Below are 16,917 nucleotides of genomic sequence, written 5' to 3'. Positions count from 1 at the left end.
GAATTATGTTGTTTAGGACATGATTCTGCACAATATATTTCAAATTCAGTGTTATCCAGCCAGAAGTTCAAAAGATATAGCCATTCGGTCAAAAAGTGCTTATCTCGCTGAGTTGAAGCGTTTTTGATTCGGAGTGGAAATAACTGATGAATTTCATCAACTGGTTTCTGCTGTTGAAATATGTTGTTTAGGACATGATTCTGCACAATATATGTCTAATTCAGTGTAATCCCATCACAGATTCATAAGATATAGCCATTTGTTCAAAAAGTGCTTATCTCACCGAGTTGAGGCGTTTTTTATTCGGAGTGGAAATAACCAATGAATTTCATCAAGCTGGTTTCTGCTGTTTAAATATGTTGTTTAGGACATGATTCTGCACAATATATGTCAAATTCAGTGTAATCCAGCCAAAAGTTCAAAAGATATAGCCATTCGGTCAAAAAGTGCTTATCTCGCTGAGTTGAAGCGTTTTTGATTCGGAGTGGAAATAACTAATTAATTTCATCAAGCTGGTTTCTTCTTTTGAAATATTTTTTGTAGGACATGATTCTGCACAATATATGTCAAATTCAGTTTAATCCAGCTACAACTTCAAAAGATATAGCCATTCGGTCAAATAGTGCTTATCTCAATGAGTTGGTGCGTTTTTGATTGGGAGTAGAAACAACTGATGAATTTCTTCAAGCTATTTCTTCTGTTGAAATTTGTTGTTTAGACATCATTCTGCACAATATATGTGAAATTCAGTGTAATCCAATCACAGGTTAAAAAGATATTGCAATTCATTTAAAAAGTGCTTATCTCACCGAGTTGAAGCGTTTTTCATTAGGAGTGGAACTAACTAATGAATTTCATCAAGCTGGTTTTTGCTGATGAAATATGTTGTTTAGGACATGATTCTGCACAATATATGTCAAATTCAGTGTAATCCCATTACAGATTCATGAGATATAGTCATTCGGTCGAACAGTGCTTATGTCACCGAGTTGAAGCGTTTTTGATTCGGAGTGGAAAATATAAATTAATTTCATCAAGCTGGTTTCTGCTGATGAAATATGTTGTTTAGGGTATGATTCTGCACAATATATGTCAAATTCAGTGTACTCCAGCTACTAGTTCAAAATATATAGCCATTCGGTCAAAAAGTGCTTATCTCAATGAGTTGATGCGTTTTAGATTAGGAGTGGAAATACCTAATGAATATCATCAAGCTGGTTTCTGCCGTTGAATTATGTTGTTTAGGACATGATTCTGCACAATATATATCAAATTCAGTGTAATTCAGCAACAAGTTCAAAAGATATAGCCATTAGGTCCAAAAGTGCTTATGTCACCGAGTTGAAGCGTTTTTGAATCGGAGTGGAAATAACTAATGAATTTCATCAAGCTGGTTTCTGCTGTTGAAATATGTTGTTTAGGATATGATTCTGCACAATATATGTCTAATTCAGTGTAATCCCATTACAGATTCATAAGATATAGCCATTCGGTCAAACAGTGCTTATCTCACCGAGTTGAATCGTTTTTTATTCGGAGTGGAAATTATAAATGAATTTCATCAAGCTGGTTTTTGCTGATGAAATATGTTGTTTAGGACATGATTCTGCACAATATATGTCAAATTCAGTTCAATCCAGCTACAAGTTCAAAAGATATAGCCATTCGGTCAAACAGTGCTTATCACACCGAGTTGAATCTTTTTTTATTCGGAGTGGAAATTATAAATGAATTTCATCAAGCTGGTTTTTGCTGATGAAATATGTTGTTTAGGACATGATTCTGCACAATATATGTCAAATTCAGTGTAATCCAGCTACAAGTACAAAAGATATAGCCATTCAGTCAAACAGTGCTTATCACACCGAGTTGAATCTTTTTTTATTCGGAGTTGAAATAACTAATGAATTTCATCAAGCTGGTTTCTGCCGTTGAATTATGTTGTTTAGGACATGATTCTGCACAATATATGTCAAATTCAGTGTAATCCCATCACAGATTCATAAGATATAGCCATTTGTTCAAAAAGTACTTATCTCACCGAGTTGAGGCGTTTTTGATTAGGAGTGGAAATAACTCATGAATTGCATCAAGCCGGTTTCTGCTGTTGCAATATGTTGTTTAGGACATGATTCTGCACAATATATGTCAAATTCAGGGTAATCCAGCTACAAATTCAAAAGATATAGCCGTTCGGTCCAAAAGTGCTTATCTCACCGAGTTGAAGCGTTTTTGATTAGGAGTGGAAATAACAAATGAATTTCATTGCTGATGAAATATGTTGTTTAGGACATGATTCTGCACAATATATGTCAAATTCAGTGTAATCCAGCTACTACTTAAAAATATATAGCCATTCGGTCAAAAAGTGCTTATCTCAATGAGTTGATGCGTTTTTGATTAGGAGTGGAAATAACTAATGAATATCATCAAGCTGGTTTCTGCCGTTGAATTATGTTTTTTAGGACATGATTCTGCACAATATATATCAAATTCACTGTAATCCAGCAACAAGTTCAAAAGATATAGCCATTCGGTCCAAAAGTGCTTATCTCACCGAGTTGAAGCGTTTTTGAATCGGAGTGGAAATAACTAATGAATTTCATCAAGCTGGTTTCTGCTGTTGAAATATGTTGTTTAGGATATGATTCTGCACAATATATGTCTAATTCAGTGTAATCCCATCACAGATTCATAAGATATAGCCATTCGGTCAAACAGTGCTTATCTCACCGAGTTGAAGCGTTTTTGAATCGGAGTGGAAATTATAAATCAATTTCATCAAGCTGGTTTTGCTGATGAAATATGTTGTTTAGGACATGATTCTGCACAATATATGTCTAATTCAGTGTAATCCCATTACAGATTTATAAGATATAGCCATTCGGTGAAACAGTGCTTATCTCACCGAGTTGAATCGTTTTTGATTCGGAGTGGAAATTATAAATGAATTTCAGCAAGCTGGTTTTTGCTGTTGAAATATGTTGTTTAGGACATGATTCTGCAAAATATATGTCAAATTCAGTGTAATCCAGCCACAAGTTCAAAATATAGAGCCATTCTTTCAAAAAGTGCTTATCTCAATGAGTTGATGCGTTTTTGATTAGGAGTGGAAATAACTAATGAATTTCATCAAGCTGGTTTCTGCCGTTGAAATATGTTTTTTAGGACATGATTCTGCACAATATATGTCAAATTCAGTTTAATCCAGCCCCAAGTTCAAAAGATATAGCCATTTGTTCAAAAAGTGCTTATCTCACCGAGTTGAAGCGTTTTTGATTAGGAGTGGAAATAACTAATGAATTTCATCAAGCTGGTTTCTGCTGTTGCAATATGTTGTTTTGGACATGATTCTGCACAATATATGTCAAATTCAGTGTAACCCAGCTACAAGTACAAAATATATAGCCATTTGTTCAAAAAGTGCTTATCTCACCGAGTTGATGCGTTTTTTATTAGGAGTGGAAATAACTAATGAATTTCATAGAGCTGGTTTCTGCCATTGAATTATGTCATTTAGGACATGATTCTGCACAATATATGTCAAATTCAGTGTAATCCAGCTACAAGTTCAAAAGATATAGCCATTCGGTCCAATAGTGCTTATCTCACCGAGTTGAAGCGTTTTTGATTCGGAGTGGAAATAACAAATGAATTACACCAAGCTGGTTTCTGCTGTTGAAATATGATGTTTAGGACATGATTCTGCACAATATATGTCTAATTCTGTGTAATCCCATCAAAGATTCATAAGATATAGCCATTTGTTCAAAAAGTGCTTATCTCACCGAGTTGAGGCGTTTTTGATTCAGATTGGAAATAACTAATGAATTTCATCAAGCTGGTTTCTGTTGTTGAAACATTTTTTTTATGACATGATTCTGCACAATATATGTCAAATTCTGTGTAATCCAGCTACAAGTTCAAAAGATATAGCCATTCGGTCAAAAAGTGCTTATCTCGATAAGTTCAAGCGTTTTTTATTAGGAGTGGAAATAAGTAATGAATTTCATCAAGCTTGTTTTTGCCGTTGAATTATGTTGTTTAGGACATGATTCTGCACAATATATGTCAAATTTAGTATAATCCAGCTACAAGTTCAAAAGATATAGCCATTCGGTCAAAAAGTTCTTTTCTCACCGAGTTGAAGCGTATTTGATTCGGATTGGAAATAACTAATGATTTCATCAAGTTTGTTTCTGTTGTTGAAATATGTTGTTTAGGACATGATTCTGCACAATATATATCAAATTCAGTATAATCCAGCTACAAATACAAAATATATAGCCATTCGGTCAAAAAGTGCTTATCTCAATGAGTTGATGCGTTTTTTATTAAGAGTGGAAATAACTAATGAATTTCATCAAGCTGGTGTCTGCCGTTGAATTATGTGGTTTAGGACATGATTCTGCACAATATATGTCAAATTCAGGGTGATCCAGCTACAAATTCAAAAGATATAGCCATTCGGTCCAAAAGTGCTTATCTCACCGAGTTGAAGCGTTTTTGATTCGGAGTGGAAATAACTAATGAATTTCAGCAAGCTGGTTTCTACTGTTGAAATATGTTGTTTAGGACAATTATTCTACACAATATATGTCTAATTCAGTGTAATCCTATTACAGATTCATAAGATATAGCCATTTGTTCAAAAAGTGCTTATCTTACCGAGTTGAGGCATTTTTGATTCGGAGTGGAAATAACTAATGAATTTCATCAAGCCTGTTTCTGCTGTTGAAATATATTTTTTAGGACATGATTCTGCACAATATATGTCAAATTCAGTGTAATCCAGCAATAAGTTCAAAAGATATAGCCATTCGGTCAAAAGGTGCTTATCTCACCGAGTTGAAGCATTTTTGATTAGGAGTGGAAATAACTAATGAATTTCAACAGGCTGGTTTCTTCTGTATAAATATGTTTTTTAGGACATGATTCTGCGCAAAATATGTCAAATTCAGTTTAATCCAGCCCCAAGTTCAAAAGATATAGCCATTCGTTCAAATAGTGCTTATCTCACCAAGTTGAAGCGTTTTTCATTAGGAGTGGAAATAACCAATGAATTTCATCAAGCTGGTTTTTGCTGATGAATTATGTTGTTTAGGACATGATTCTGCACAATATATGTCAAATTCAGTGTAATCCAGCTACGAGTTCAAAATATATAGCCATTCGGTCAAAAAGTGCTTATCTCAATGAGTTGATGCGTTTTTGATTAGGAGTGGAAATAACTAATGAATTTCATTAAGCTGGTTTGTGCCGATGAATTATGTTGTTAAGGACATGATTCTGCAAATATATGTCAAATTCAGTGTAATCCAGCAACAAGTTCAAAAGATATAGCATTCGTTCAAAAAGTGCTTATCTCACCGAGTTGGAGCGTTTTTGATTTGGAGTGGAAATAACCAATGAATATCATCAAGGTGGTTTCTGCTGTTGAGATATGTTGTTTGGGACATGATTCTGCACAATATATGTCAAATTCAGTTTAATCCCATCACAGGTTCAAAGATATTATAAATTCGTTCAAAAAGTGCTTATCTCACCGAGTTGAAGCGTATTTGATTCGGAGTGGAAATAACAAATGAATTACACCAAGCTGGTTTCTGCTGTTGAAATATGATGTTTAGGATATGATTCTGCACAATATATGTCTAATTCTGTGTAATCCCATCACAGATTCATAAGATATAGCCATTTGTTCAAAAAGTGCTTGTCTCACCGAGTTGAGGCGTTTTTGATTCGGATTGGAAATAACTAATGAATTTCATCAAGCTGGTTTCTGTTGTTGAAACATTTTTTTTATGACATGATTCTGCACAATAAATGTCAAATTCTGTGTAATCCAGCTACAAGTTCAAAAGATATAGCCATTCAGTCAAAAAGTGCTTATCTCGATAAGTTGAAGCGTTTTTGATTAGGAGTGGAAATAAGTAATGAATTTCATCAAGCTTGTTTTTGCCGTTGAATTATGTTGTTTAGGACATGATTCTGCACAATATATGTCAAATTTAGTATAATCCAGCTACCAGTTTAAAAGATATAGCCATTCCGTCAAAAAGTGCTTTTCTCACCGAGTTGAAGCGTATTTGATACGGAGTGGAAATAACTAATGATTTCATCAAGTTTGTTTCTGTTGTTGAAATATGTAGTTTAGGACATGATTCTGCACAATATATGTCAAATTCAGTGTAATCCAGCTACTACTTAAAAATATATAGCCATTCGGTCAAAAAGTGCTTATCTCAATGAGTTGATGCGTTTTTGATTAGGAGTGGAAATAACTAATGAATATCATCAAGCTGGTTTCTGCCGTTGAATTATGTTTTTTAGGACATGATTCTGCACAATATATATCAAATTCACTGTAATCCAGCAACAAGTTCAAAAGATATAGCCATTCGGTCCAAAAGTGCTTATCTCACCGAGTTGAAGCGTTTTTGAATCGGAGTGGAAATAACTAATGAATTTCATCAAGCTGGTTTCTGCTGTTGAAATATGTTGTTTAGGATATGATTCTGCACAATATATGTCTAATTCAGTGTAATCCCATCACAGATTCATAAGATATAGCCATTCGGTCAAACAGTGCTTATCTCACCGAGTTGAAGCGTTTTTGAATCGGAGTGGAAATTATAAATCAATTTCATCAAGCTGGTTTTGCTGATGAAATATGTTGTTTAGGACATGATTCTGCACAATATATGTCTAATTCAGTGTAATCCCATTACAGATTTATAAGATATAGCCATTCGGTGAAACAGTGCTTATCTCACCGAGTTGAATCGTTTTTGATTCGGAGTGGAAATTATAAATGAATTTCAGCAAGCTGGTTTTTGCTGTTGAAATATGTTGTTTAGGACATGATTCTGCAAAATATATGTCAAATTCAGTGTAATCCAGCCACAAGTTCAAAATATAGAGCCATTCTTTCAAAAAGTGCTTATCTCAATGAGTTGATGCGTTTTTGATTAGGAGTGGAAATAACTAATGAATTTCATCAAGCTGGTTTCTGCCGTTGAAATATGTTTTTTAGGACATGATTCTGCACAATATATGTCAAATTCAGTTTAATCCAGCCCCAAGTTCAAAAGATATAGCCATTTGTTCAAAAAGTGCTTATCTCACCGAGTTGAAGCGTTTTTGATTAGGAGTGGAAATAACTAATGAATTTCATCAAGCTGGTTTCTGCTGTTGCAATATGTTGTTTTGGACATGATTCTGCACAATATATGTCAAATTCAGTGTAACCCAGCTACAAGTACAAAATATATAGCCATTTGTTCAAAAAGTGCTTATCTCACCGAGTTGATGCGTTTTTTATTAGGAGTGGAAATAACTAATGAATTTCATAGAGCTGGTTTCTGCCATTGAATTATGTCATTTAGGACATGATTCTGCACAATATATGTCAAATTCAGTGTAATCCAGCTACAAGTTCAAAAGATATAGCCATTCGGTCCAATAGTGCTTATCTCACCGAGTTGAAGCGTTTTTGATTCGGAGTGGAAATAACAAATGAATTACACCAAGCTGGTTTCTGCTGTTGAAATATGATGTTTAGGACATGATTCTGCACAATATATGTCTAATTCTGTGTAATCCCATCAAAGATTCATAAGATATAGCCATTTGTTCAAAAAGTGCTTATCTCACCGAGTTGAGGCGTTTTTGATTCAGATTGGAAATAACTAATGAATTTCATCAAGCTGGTTTCTGTTGTTGAAACATTTTTTTTATGACATGATTCTGCACAATATATGTCAAATTCTGTGTAATCCAGCTACAAGTTCAAAAGATATAGCCATTCGGTCAAAAAGTGCTTATCTCGATAAGTTCAAGCGTTTTTTATTAGGAGTGGAAATAAGTAATGAATTTCATCAAGCTTGTTTTTGCCGTTGAATTATGTTGTTTAGGACATGATTCTGCACAATATATGTCAAATTTAGTATAATCCAGCTACAAGTTCAAAAGATATAGCCATTCGGTCAAAAAGTTCTTTTCTCACCGAGTTGAAGCGTATTTGATTCGGATTGGAAATAACTAATGATTTCATCAAGTTTGTTTCTGTTGTTGAAATATGTTGTTTAGGACATGATTCTGCACAATATATATCAAATTCAGTATAATCCAGCTACAAATACAAAATATATAGCCATTCGGTCAAAAAGTGCTTATCTCAATGAGTTGATGCGTTTTTTATTAAGAGTGGAAATAACTAATGAATTTCATCAAGCTGGTGTCTGCCGTTGAATTATGTGGTTTAGGACATGATTCTGCACAATATATGTCAAATTCAGGGTGATCCAGCTACAAATTCAAAAGATATAGCCATTCGGTCCAAAAGTGCTTATCTCACCGAGTTGAAGCGTTTTTGATTCGGAGTGGAAATAACTAATGAATTTCAGCAAGCTGGTTTCTACTGTTGAAATATGTTGTTTAGGACAATTATTCTACACAATATATGTCTAATTCAGTGTAATCCTATTACAGATTCATAAGATATAGCCATTTGTTCAAAAAGTGCTTATCTTACCGAGTTGAGGCATTTTTGATTCGGAGTGGAAATAACTAATGAATTTCATCAAGCCTGTTTCTGCTGTTGAAATATATTTTTTAGGACATGATTCTGCACAATATATGTCAAATTCAGTGTAATCCAGCAATAAGTTCAAAAGATATAGCCATTCGGTCAAAAGGTGCTTATCTCACCGAGTTGAAGCATTTTTGATTAGGAGTGGAAATAACTAATGAATTTCAACAGGCTGGTTTCTTCTGTATAAATATGTTTTTTAGGACATGATTCTGCGCAAAATATGTCAAATTCAGTTTAATCCAGCCCCAAGTTCAAAAGATATAGCCATTTGTTCAAATAGTGCTTATCTCACCAAGTTGAAGCGTTTTTCATTAGGAGTGGAAATAACCAATGAATTTCATCAAGCTGGTTTTTGCTGATGAATTATGTTGTTTAGGACATGATTCTGCACAATATATGTCAAATTCAGTGTAATCCAGCTACGAGTTCAAAATATATAGCCATTCGGTCAAAAAGTGCTTATCTCAATGAGTTGATGCGTTTTTGATTAGGAGTGGAAATAACTAATGAATTTCATTAAGCTGGTTTGTGCCGTTGAATTATGTTGTTAAGGACATGATTCTGCAAATATATGTCAAATTCAGTGTAATCCAGCAACAAGTTCAAAAGATATAGCATTCGTTCAAAAAGTGCTTATCTCACCGAGTTGGAGCGTTTTTGATTTGGAGTGGAAATAACCAATGAATATCATCAAGGTGGTTTCTGCTGTTGAGATATGTTGTTTGGGACATGATTCTGCACAATATATGTCAAATTCAGTTTAATCCCATCACAGGTTCAAAGATATTATAAATTCGTTCAAAAAGTGCTTATCTCACCGAGTTGAAGCGTATTTGATTCGGAGTGGAAATAACAAATGAATTACACCAAGCTGGTTTCTGCTGTTGAAATATGATGTTTAGGATATGATTCTGCACAATATATGTCTAATTCTGTGTAATCCCATCACAGATTCATAAGATATAGCCATTTGTTCAAAAAGTGCTTGTCTCACCGAGTTGAGGCGTTTTTGATTCGGATTGGAAATAACTAATGAATTTCATCAAGCTGGTTTCTGTTGTTGAAACATTTTTTTTATGACATGATTCTGCACAATAAATGTCAAATTCTGTGTAATCCAGCTACAAGTTCAAAAGATATAGCCATTCAGTCAAAAAGTGCTTATCTCGATAAGTTGAAGCGTTTTTGATTAGGAGTGGAAATAAGTAATGAATTTCATCAAGCTTGTTTTTGCCGTTGAATTATGTTGTTTAGGACATGATTCTGCACAATATATGTCAAATTTAGTATAATCCAGCTACCAGTTTAAAAGATATAGCCATTCCGTCAAAAAGTGCTTTTCTCACCGAGTTGAAGCGTATTTGATACGGAGTGGAAATAACTAATGATTTCATCAAGTTTGTTTCTGTTGTTGAAATATGTAGTTTAGGACATGATTCTGCACAATATATGTCAAATTCAGTATAATCCAGCCACAAGTAAAAAATATATAGCCATTCGGTCAAAAAGTGGTTATCTCACTGAGTTGAAGCGTTTTTGATTGGGAGTAGAAACAACTGATGAATTTCTTCAAGCTATTTCTTCTGTTGAAATTTGTTGTTTAGGACATCATTCTGCACAATATATGTCAAATTCAGTGTAATCAAATAACAGGTTAAAAAGATATTGCAATTCATTTAAAAAGTGCTTATCTCACCGAGTTGAAGCGTTTTTTATTAGGAGTGGAACTAAGTATGAATTTCATCAAGCTGGATTTTGCTGATGAAATATGTTGTTTAGGACATGATTCTGCACAATATATGTCAAATTCAGTGTAATCCCATCACAGATTCATAAGATATAGCCATTTGTTCAAAAAGTGCTTATCTCACCGAGTTGAGGCGTTTTTTATTAGGAGTGGAAATAACTCATGAATTTCATCAAGCTGGTTTCTACTGTTGCGATATGTTGTTTAGGACATGATTCTGCACAATATATGTCAAATTCAGGGTAATCCAGCTACAAATTCAAAAGATATACCCATTCGGTCCAAAAGTGCTTATCTCACCGAGTTGAAGCGTTTTTGATTCGGAGTGGAAATAACTAATGAATTTCATCAAGCTGGTTTTTGCTGATGAAATATGTTGTTTAGGACATGATTCTGCACAATATATGTCAAAATCAGTGTAATCCAGCTAGAAGTTCAAAAGATATAGCCATTCGGTCAAAAAGTGCTTATCTCACCGAGTTGAAGCGTTTTTGATTCGGAGGGGAAATAGCTGATGAATTTCATCAACTGGTTTATGTTGTTGAAATATGTTGTTTAGGACATGATTCTGCACAATATATTTCTAATTCAGTGTAATCCCATCACAGATTCATAAGATATAGCCATTCGTTCAAAAAGTGCTTATCTCACCGAGTTGAGATTTTTTAAACCGGAGTGGATATAACTAATGAATTTCACCAAGCTGGTTTCTGTTGTTGAAATATATTTTTTAGGACATGATTCTGCACAATATATGTCAAATTCAGTTTAATCCAGCTACAACTTCAAAAGATATAGCCATTCGGTCAAATAGTGCTTATCTCACTGAGTTGAAGCGTTTTTGATTGGGAGTAGAAACAACTGATGAATTTCTTCAAGCTATTTCTTCTGTTGAAATTTGTTGTTTAGGACATCATTCTGCACAATATATGTAAAATTCAGTGTAATCCAATCACAGGTTAGAAAGATATTGCAATTCATTTAAAAAGTGCTTATCTCTTACCGAGTTGAAGCGTTTTTCATTAGGAGTGGAACTAACTAATGAATTTCATCAAGCTGGTTTTTGCTGATGAAATATGTTGTTTAGGACACGATTCTGCAAATATATGTCTAATTCAGTATAATCCAGCAAAAAGTTCAAAATATATAGCCATTCGGTCAAAAAGTGCTTATCTCGCTGAGTTGAAGCGTTTTTGATTCGGAGTGAGAATAACTAATGAATTTCATCAAGCTGGTTTCTTCTTTTGAAATTTGTTTTTTAGGACATGATTCTGCACAATATATGTCAAATTCAGTGTAATCCCATCACAGGTTAAAAAGATATTGCAATTCGTTCAAAAAGTGCTTATCTCACCGAGTTGAAGCGTTTTTCATTAGGAGTGGAAATAACTCATGAATTTCATCAAGCTGGTTTTTGCCGTTGAATTATGTTGTTTAGGACAGGATTCTGCACAATATATGTCAAATTCAGTGTAATCCAGCTACAAGTTCAAAAGATATAGCCATTCGTTCCAAAAGTGCTTATCTGACCGAGTTGAAGCGTTTTTGATTTGGAGTGGAAATAACTAATGAATTTCACCAAGCTTGTTTCTGCTGTTGAAATATGTTGTTTAGGACATAATTCTGCACAATATATGTCAAATTCAGTGTAAATCCATCACAATTTATAAATATATAGCCATTCGTTCAAAAAGTGCTTAACTCACCGAGTTGAAGCGTTTTTTATTAGGAGTGGAAATAACTCATGAATTTCATCAAGCTGGTTTCTGCTGTTGAAATATGCTGTTTAGGACATGATTCTGAACAATATATGTCAAATTCAGTGTAATCCAGCTACAAATACAAAATATATAGCCATTCGGTCAAAAAGTGCTTATCACAATGAGTTGATGCGTTTTTTATTAAGAGTGGAAATAACTAATGAATTTCATCAAGCTGGTTTCTGCCGTTGAATTATGTTGTTTAGGACATGATTCTGCACTATATATTTCAAATTCAGTGTTATCCAGCCAGAAGTTAAAAAGATATAGCCATTCGGTCAAAAAGTGCTTATCTCGCTGAGTTGAAGCGTTTTTGATTCGGAGTGGAAATAACTGATGAATTTCATCAACTGGTTTCTGCTGTTGAAATATGTTGTTTAGGACATGATTCTGCACAATATATGTCTAATTCAGTGTAATCCCATCACAGATTCATAAGATATAGCCATTTGTTCAAAAAGTGCTTATCTCACCGAGTTGAGGCGTTTTTTATTCGGAGTGGAAATAACCAATGAATTTCATCAAGCTGGTTTCTGCTGTTTAAATATGTTGTTTAGGACATGATTCTGCACAATATATGTCAAATTCAGTGTAATCCAGCCAAAAGTTCAAAAGATATAGCCATTCGGTCAAAAAGTGCTTATCTCGCTGAGTTGAAGCGTTTTTGATTCGGAGTGGAAATAACTAATTAATTTCATCAAGCTGGTTTCTTCTTTTGAAATATTTTTTGTAGGACATGATTCTGCACAATATATGTCAAATTCAGTTTAATCCAGCTACAACTTCAAAAGATATAGCCATTCGGTCAAATAGTGCTTATCTCAATGAGTTGGTGCGTTTTTGATTGGGAGTAGAAACAACTGATGAATTTCTTCAAGCTATTTCTTCTGTTGAAATTTGTTGTTTAGACATCATTCTGCACAATATATGTGAAATTCAGTGTAATCCAATCACAGGTTAAAAAGATATTGCAATTCATTTAAAAAGTGCTTATCTCACCGAGTTGAAGCGTTTTTCATTAGGAGTGGAACTAACTAATGAATTTCATCAAGCTGGTTTTTGCTGATGAAATATGTTGTTTAGGACATGATTCTGCACAATATATGTCAAATTCAGTGTAATCCCATTACAGATTCATGAGATATAGTCATTCGGTCGAACAGTGCTTATGTCACCGAGTTGAAGCGTTTTTGATTCGGAGTGGAAAATATAAATTAATTTCATCAAGCTGGTTTCTGCTGATGAAATATGTTGTTTAGGGTATGATTCTGCACAATATATGTCAAATTCAGTGTACTCCAGCTACTAGTTCAAAATATATAGCCATTCGGTCAAAAAGTGCTTATCTCAATGAGTTGATGCGTTTTAGATTAGGAGTGGAAATACCTAATGAATATCATCAAGCTGGTTTCTGCCGTTGAATTATGTTGTTTAGGACATGATTCTGCACAATATATATCAAATTCAGTGTAATTCAGCAACAAGTTCAAAAGATATAGCCATTAGGTCCAAAAGTGCTTATGTCACCGAGTTGAAGCGTTTTTGAATCGGAGTGGAAATAACTAATGAATTTCATCAAGCTGGTTTCTGCTGTTGAAATATGTTGTTTAGGATATGATTCTGCACAATATATGTCTAATTCAGTGTAATCCCATTACAGATTCATAAGATATAGCCATTCGGTCAAACAGTGCTTATCTCACCGAGTTGAATCGTTTTTTATTCGGAGTGGAAATTATAAATGAATTTCATCAAGCTGGTTTTTGCTGATGAAATATGTTGTTTAGGACATGATTCTGCACAATATATGTCAAATTCAGTTCAATCCAGCTACAAGTTCAAAAGATATAGCCATTCGGTCAAACAGTGCTTATCACACCGAGTTGAATCTTTTTTTATTCGGAGTGGAAATTATAAATGAATTTCATCAAGCTGGTTTTTGCTGATGAAATATGTTGTTTAGGACATGATTCTGCACAATATATGTCAAATTCAGTGTAATCCAGCTACAAGTACAAAAGATATAGCCATTCGGTCAAACAGTGCTTATCACACCGAGTTGAATCTTTTTTTATTCGGAGTTGAAATAACTAATGAATTTCATCAAGCTGGTTTCTGCCGTTGAATTATGTTGTTTAGGACATGATTCTGCACAATATATGTCAAATTCAGTGTAATCCCATCACAGATTCATAAGATATAGCCATTTGTTCAAAAAGTGCTTATCTCACCGAGTTGAGGCGTTTTTGATTAGGAGTGGAAATAACTCATGAATTGCATCAAGCTGGTTTCTGCTGTTGCAATATGTTGTTTAGGACATGATTCTGCACAATATATGTCAAATTCAGGGTAATCCAGCTACTAGTTCAAAATATATAGCCATTCGAACAAAAAGTACTTATCTCAATGAGTTGATGCGTTTTTGATTAGGAGTGGAAATAACTAATGAATATCATCAAGCTGGTTTCTGCCGTTGAATTATGTTTTTTAGGACATGATTCTGCACAATATATATCAAATTCACTGTAATCCAGCAACAAGTTCAAAAGATATAGCCATTCGTTCAAAAGTGCTTATCTCACCGAGTTGAAGCGTTTTTGAATCGGAGTGGAAATAACTAATGAATTTCATCAAGCTGGTTTCTGCTGTTGAAATATGTTTTTTAGGATATGATTCTGCACAATATACGTCTAATTCAGTGTAATCCCATTACAGATTCATAAGATATAGCCATTCGGTCAAACAGTGCTTATCTCACCGAGTTGAATCGTTTTTGATTCGGAGTTGAAATTATAAATCAATTTCATCAAGCTGGTTTTGCTGATGAAATATGTTGTTTAGGACATGATTCTGCACAATATATGTCTAATTCAGTGTAATCCTATTACAGATTTATAAGATGTAGCCATTCGGTGAAACAGTGCTTATCTCACCGAGTTGAATCGTTTTTGATTCGGAGTGGAAATTATAAATGAATTTCAGCAAGCTGGTTTTTGCTGTTGATATATGTTGTTTAGGACATGATTCTGCAAAATATATGTCAAATTCAGTGTAATCCAGCCACAAGTTCAAAATATATAGCCATTCTTTCAAAAAGTGCTTATCTCAATGAGTTGATGCGTTTTTGATTAGGAGTGGAAATAACTAATGAATTTCATCAAGCTGGTTTCTGCCGTTAAATTATGTTGTTTAGGAAATGATTCTGCACAATATATGTCAAATTCAGTGTAATCTAGCCACAAGTACAAAAAATATAGCCATTCGGTCAAAAAGTGCTTATCTCACCGAGTTGAAACGTTTTAGATTAGGAGTGGAAATAACTGATGAATTTCATCAAGCTGGTTTCTGCTGTTGCAATATGTTGTTTAGGACATGATTCTGCACAATATATGTCAAATTCAGTGTAATCCAGCAACAAATTCAAAAGATATAGCCATTTGTTCAAAAAGTGCTTATCTCACCGAGTTGAAGCGTTTTTGATTAGGAGTGGAAATAACTAATGAATTTCACCAAGCTGATTTCAGCTGTTGAAATATGTTGTTTAGGACATGAATATGCACATTATATGTCAAATTCAGTGTAATCCAGCAACAAGTTCAAAACATAGAAGCCATTCGGTCAAACAGTGCTTATCTCACCGAGTTGAATCGTTTTTGATTCGGAGAGGAAATTATAAATGAATTTCATCAAGCTGGTTTTTGTTAATGAAATATTTTGTTTAGGACATGATTCTGCAAAATATATGTCAAATTCAGTGTAATCCAGCTACAAGTTCAAAATATATAGCCATTCGGTCAAAAAGTGCTTATATCAATAAGATGATGCGTTTTTTATTAGGAGTGGAAATAACAAATGAATTTCATCAAGCTGGTTTCTGCCGTTGAATGAAGTTTTTTAGGGCTTGATTCTGCACAATATATGTCTAATTCAGTGTAATTCCATCAAATATTCATAAGATATAGCCATTTTTTCAAAAAGTGCTTATCTCACCGAGTTGAGGCGTTTTTTATTCGGAGTGGATATAAGTAATGAATATCACCAAGCTGGTTTCTGCTGATGAAATATGTTGTTTAGGACATGATTCTGCACAATATGTGTCAAATTCAGTGTAATCCAGCAACAAGTTCAAAATATATAACCATTTGTTCAAAAAGTGCTTATCTCACCGAGTTGATGCGTTTTTTATTAGGAGTGGAAATAACTAATGAATTTCATAGAGCTGGTTTCTGCCATTGAATTATGTCATTTAGGACATGATTCTGCACAATATATGTCAAATTCAGTGTAATCCAGCTACAAGTTCAAAAGATATAGCCATTCGGTCCAATAGTGCTTATCTCACCGAGTTGAAGCGTTTTTGATTCGGAGTGGAAATAACAAATGAATTACACCAAGCTGGTTTCTGCTGTTGAAATATGATGTTTAGGACATGATTCTGCACAATATATGTCTAATTCTGTGTAATCCCATCACAGATTCATAAGATATAGCCATTTGTTCAAAAAGTGCTTATCTCACCGAGTTGAGGCATTTTTGATTCAGATTGGAAATAACTAATGAATTTCATCAAGCTGGTTTCTGTTGTTGAAACATTTTTTTTATGACATGATTCTGCACAATATATGTCAAATTCTGTGTAATCCAGCTACAAGTTCAAAAGATATAGCCATTCAGTCAAAAAGTGCTTATCTCGATAAGTTCAAGCATTTTTGATTAGGAGTGGAAATAAGTAATGAATTTCATCAAGCTTGTTTTTGCCGTTGAATTATGTTGTTTAGGACATGATTCTGCACAATATATGTCAAATTTAGTAT

This window comes from Fistularia commersonii, unplaced genomic scaffold, assembly GCF_037954325.1.
Source record: "Fistularia commersonii isolate RoL2024-O1a breed Wild unplaced genomic scaffold, RoL_Fcom_v1.0 HiC_scaffold_39, whole genome shotgun sequence".
Lineage (NCBI taxonomy): Eukaryota > Metazoa > Chordata > Actinopteri > Syngnathiformes > Fistulariidae > Fistularia > Fistularia commersonii.
Note: the sequence above shows the minus strand (reverse complement) of the source record.